This window comes from Octodon degus, unplaced genomic scaffold, assembly GCF_000260255.1.
Source record: "Octodon degus isolate 3935 unplaced genomic scaffold, OctDeg1.0 scaffold00147, whole genome shotgun sequence".
Classification (NCBI taxonomy): domain Eukaryota; kingdom Metazoa; phylum Chordata; class Mammalia; order Rodentia; family Octodontidae; genus Octodon; species Octodon degus.
Window position 1 is genome coordinate 205,695 of NW_004524723.1, and position 5,782 is coordinate 211,476.

General features: G+C 37.8%; 1 pseudogene; it reads right to left on the bottom strand.

The window, feature by feature from the left end:
- Positions 1 to 5,782, bottom strand: part of LOC111812866 — a 70,615-nt pseudogene that overhangs the window by 9,691 nt on the left and 55,142 nt on the right.

The window sequence follows — 5,782 nt, forward strand, 5'->3', positions numbered from 1 at the left end:
AATTAACCACTAAGAAGAATATATGCAGTGTATTATTTGTTGAAACTGTACTTCCGATTTGATTTGAAACTGTCTCATTGCTGTTTATCAATAAAACTTTGAAAAAAAAGAAAAAAAATATTCAAATAACGGAACTTAACAAGAAAAGGGTATACAGATGAATGTCCATTTTGTTATCTGTATATTCAAAGTAGTAGGGTAGATATATAGTTACATTCTCTTAATGCATAGAGTGATTTGTTCTAAAGGTGTTTGTAAATAGGATATCAAGTCTGCATCTTGTACAGCAATTAACCACTAAGAAGAATGTATACAGTGTGTTAATTATTGAAACTGTCCTAGCGATTTGATTTGAGACTGTCTCATTGCTATTTGTTTATCAATAAAATTATGAAAAAAAATCCAATTATCTTGATTAAATTTCCAAATGATATAGGGGAAAGAAGCCCCCAAATTTCTATCTAGATATCCAGTTGGTATTTAAGTTTGTATGCTCTACAATTGAACAATGAATTCTAGGAGCAATAGAGGCTAAGAGCAGAATCTATTTATTGGGGAAAGAAAGCAACTTTTTTTTTTTTTTTTTTTAGCTCACACAGACATAATTTATTAACAGAAAAGAACTTGAGCCTTGTTCTTCTACAGTGACCTCCCTTCCTGCAGGTGCTGTTGTGGGAGTTAGGGGGGATGGGAGTGACATCCTCAATCCTCCAAATCTTCATACCCACCTAAGCAAGCACTGTGAAAGCTGACTATGCACCAGCTCTGTTGGTTTCAGTCCTGTTTGCTCCTGTGGGTCAGAATTGATACACAGGGCGGTATTGCCCAACTCCTTGGACCTCTGAACCACATTCTGGGCAGCCAACAGGGCAGCACACAGGGAGGGTTCATCCCATCACCCTTCATGTTCATCCCAGCAGTCACGTGACAGATGGCTTCCTTTCCAGCAAGGCCAGTGACCTGGACAAGAGTATCATCAAAGGATGCAAAGATGTGATGGCCATGAAATACATTATTCCTTCCCCCACTGAGGTCCCAGGCTGGTGACCTACTCTTCCTTCTTTTCTTTCACCTTGGGAGGTGCCACCTCTGCTGGCTATCTCCACACTTGGCTTCCAGAAAGAGAGAGTGGGAGAGGACAGGGCCAAGAAAGCTACCTTTGTTGGGGAAACAAATCTTCTAAGAGAGACAGAAGGGGTCCTGAGTGGATCACCTAGGACCCCACTTTTCAAGGGAATTTTATAGAGTAAAACCACAAGATGAGACAAGTCCAAGGTACAAAAAGCTATAGTTAACTAACAATATATATATTTTTTATATTTTAATAATTTTATTTATTTATTTATTTATTTTATAATTTTTTTACATTAAGAAAAACACAGCATTTATTAAATGGTATATCGTTATTTCAAACAATATTCCAAGTACATGCCTTAAATCAAAAATATTCTTACTAAAAAGAATAGATATTAACACAAAACTTCCTTTCCATTGAACTAAGATAAACTAATAGTATAAATGAAACTCATTAGAATATATATTGAATTTTTTTTTTTTTTTGGCTGATCCAGGGATTGAACTCAGGCCCTTGCACTTGCCAGGGAAGTGCTTATTCTACTGAGCCATCTCCCTGGCCCCTGAAATATTTTTTAAACAATGGAAATTATATTTTGGAGAAAAAAATATTAAGTTCTCCTTATTATTTATGTCTCTTCGATTTTATTTATATATATGTAATATATATGAGCTTGTGTGTATGATTTATCATTTAAATTTGACTGATACAGTATTTGATATAAATTCAGTCTATATATCCATCTGGAAACCTCTGTGGCCTTTATTCAAGTTTTGTAATAATATACATAATATGTAAACATGGTTTTTACATATTTTCTCTCTAAAAAGAAGAAAAAAATACTATGTTTTCATACATTTCCCAGTTTTATACAGATCACAAAATGAGGCAAATCCAAGCCATCATTAACTCAGCAGTGTAAATAATCGGTAGAAATACAAGGGCCATGCTTGGAAAGCCTGTCATGCTGGTCTTCTAAACACATACTGCTTCTTTTTTTTTTAATTTTAATTTTAATTTTTTTCGTACTGCTTCTAATGTCCTATCAATTACTGCTTTACTGTCTCTCAAGTAAATGTTTTTTTTTTTTAAAGAAATTTTTTTATAATCAACTACAAGATTATCATCACTTAGTTAAGATTGATCCAATGGGAAACCACCAGGTGGACATGAGGGGGACAACCCACCAGAGACTTTACTTTTCTGAGCTACTTGGGGGAAGTTTTCTTTTTATTTTAAAGACAATAATAATAAAAAAAGACACAGCATTTTAAAACAATAGGATAGGAAATTAACAATGGTAATCATATTGCATATTGTTATGTTTTCTTTTTGTTTTTTTGTACCAGCAATCAAATTCAGAACCTTGTGCTTGCCTGCCAGGTGCTTACGCCACTGACCTATCTCTCCAGCTGCATATTGTTATCTTCAGAGCAGTTGCTGAGATTACCAGATATAGGCAGGTAAGATTCGTCATGTATAAATACTAGCTGGTCCTTTCAATGAACAGAAATTAGTAGTACAATTATCTTAGCAGTCCTTTCTTTCTCTCCTTTCCCCATCCCTGTTACTACTTCCTTTTTTTATTTCTAAAGTATTTTTTATTGAGAAACTTCACAAATGCTTCTCTTTCTTGTCAAATGGTTTCACAATATATCAATGCTTATTCAGGAATCTGAAAGCTGGCTCTTACAAGCATTTTACATTAGTAGATTACTCCCTCAGAAGGGCGTTCAGAAGCATTTTATGTTGTGAATTCTGAAGCTACAGGAAGTAGGTTCTGGCAGTCTAGGTCTTCAACATCCACACCATTGATTGGTGGTGCTCCTCTGGCTTTCAGTGCAGGTACTAGGTACTATGTTTCATTCTGCAAAATTCTGTCTCCATTGCCTCATATTCTACATCTGGCCAGATTCTTGGATTAACTTCCTAGCTCTGCTCCTTTGACAAACAGGACTTAAGTTTTTGGGACTGACAACCCCAGCATCTTCCATAAGCTTTCATGTCTACATCTTTGATTCAATTAATTGCATGTTGTAAGTGTAATTGCTTTCAAAAATGTCCTTCATCAACTCTGGCCGTGATGTATTTGTCTCTGATGTAGTCTTCAAAATTTCTTCCTTTTCCTGTCCTTGGAGGAGAACCTGGCACACCAAGGATGTTCCTTTAGGATATACTTCTAGAGGCCAGGGAGATGGCTCAGTAGAATAAGCGCTTGCCTGGCAAGTGCAAGGGCTTGAGTTCAATCCCTGGTTCCCCAAAAAAAAAAAAAAAAAAAAAAAGAAAGAAGGATATACTTCTATTCACATCAAAATTAAGGTAATCATGGAAGTTTTACCCAGAAGTTGCCTAAAGTTTTCCCAATTCCAGTGTGTTCACTAAGCTCTTTTTTTTTTTTTTTTTTTTTCCAGAAAAGATCCAGATTTGCCAGTGATTTTTTTTTTTTTTTCTTTTTGACTCCTTTGGCTATCAAGTCATGGAACAGCTGAACAACACACTTCAGTGGCCCTTAAGGTTAATGCAGAAGGATTTTTATTATTTTTTCTTTTTGGCGGAACCGGGGATTGAACTCAGACCTTTGCGCTTGCCAGGGAAGCACTTATTCCACTGAGCCATCTCCCGGCCCCCTGTAGAAGGATTTTTTAAAGAAGGTTCTAGGGTGGGCTGGGGAGATAGCTCAGTGGAATAAGTGCTCTCCTGGCAAGCTCAAGGTCTTGAGTTCAATCCCTGGTACTGAAAAAAAAAAAAAAAAGGTTCCAGGGAGCTGGGTTTACAAGTATGTGCTACTGAGCAGTGTCTTCACATCTTCAACAACATTTATTTCCTTTTTTAAATTACAGCCATTGTAGTGAAAATGAAGTGCTATCTCATTGTGGGAGCTTTGGAGGGAGGGTTGTTGATGTTGTCTTTTTGAGACAGGGTCTCACTGTGTAGCGCATGCTGGCTTTGAGCTCATTTTGTAGCCCAGGCTGGTTTTGAACTCATAATGATTCTCCTGCCTCAACCTCTTAAGTGCTGGGATTACGGGCATGCACAGTCATGCCTGACATTTTTGTGTATTTGAGGCAAGGTCTCACTAGGCAGTGCAGGCTTGCCTTGAGCTCACTTTGTAGCTCAGGCTTGCCTCAGACATGTAGCAATGTTCCTACCCCAGCCTCCCAAGTGCTGGGATTACGAGTGTGCACCACCACATCCAGCTCCCATTATGTTTTTTTTTTTTTTAATTTTATTTATGTGTGTGTGTGTGTGTGTGTGTGGCCAGCTCAGCCCACCAGGGGGCAGGGCTGGCTGGCATGTGGTGCTGGGGGATTGAACCACGGTCCCTGTGCTTTGCTGAGCTTGTTCTAGGTAGGTGCTTTAGACCACTGAGCCATCTCACCAGCCCCCCCATTATGGTTTTGATATGCATTTTTCTGATGATTTATGTTAAGCATTTTGTCATGTGCAACTGGCCATTTGTTATTAGTCTTCGCTTCTTATGAAAACTGCTGACCCATTTTCAGAAACATTCCAGAAACATTTTCAGAGCTCACATATATTTCTCAATTCTAGAGCAATTGTTTCATGGTGCTTGTCTTTCCTATCTCTGACATGCTATGCTCCACCTTCCAAAGTAGTGCTTGAGTGCTGTACACACCAACAGTTTGACTTGGGTTTAAGTTATTAAGCCTAAACTCAGCAAGACATGAGTATCTGGAAAATCTTCAGAAAAACGCTAGAGTTAAGATCTTGCTAATGCAGGTATCTGGATTGTGTGCTGTCCTGTGACACTTCTGTTTCTTGCCCTATTCTTCAGGTACTTGAATTCTTCCCTTGCCCTATTCTTCAGGTACTTGTAGTCAGACGCATTTGGAACTTGTTGGATTGCTTTCAAAATCATTCTGCTTTAGTGTCAGTGTGCTTGAGGGTAAGTGGGAGGTGGCCATGTCAATCTAATGGGGCATTATTTTCTTTTGAAGCAGTTTCTTTTCTTTTCTTTTCTTTTCTTTTCACAATATCTATTTTACCTTTTGGATTTTATTTACTCTTTCAATTTCTTACACTAGGGAGACAATATGATGTTTGATATGACAAATCAGACATGTGAGTCTGATTTGTTTCACTTATGAGAGTTTCTAGTTGCATCCATTTTCTTCTAAGAACCTCAAGCTTATCCTTTTTAATACTCTATTGTATAAAAATACCACATCTTTTTATCCATTCCTCAGTTGATGGGCATTTGGGTTGTTTCCAAGATTTAGCTCTGACAAACTGTGCTGCTTTAAACATGGGCGCGCACATGTCATCATGGTACAATGTTTTTAACTCTTCTGGGAAGATACCCAGAAGGGGAATAGCTGGATTGAATGGAACCTCTAAATCTTAGTTTTCTGAGGACTCTCCACACTGATTTCCATAGTAGTTGTACCAGGCCACACCCCCACCAACAGTGGAGAAGAGTCCTCTTTTCCCCACAGCCCTACCAGCCTCTGTTACTGGTTGCCTTTTTTTTTTTTTTTTTTCCAATCCTCTACCCAGCCACCCCCCACTGGTTGATTTTTTGATGATAGCCATTCTTTCTGGGGTGAGATGGAAGCTCAGTGTCATTTTAATTTGCATTTCTCAAATGACCAATAGTATTGAACATTTTTTCACATATTTATTTGGCATTGGCATTTCTTCATCTGGAAGTGTGTATTCATCTTAGAGGCCCATTTTTATTTTTTT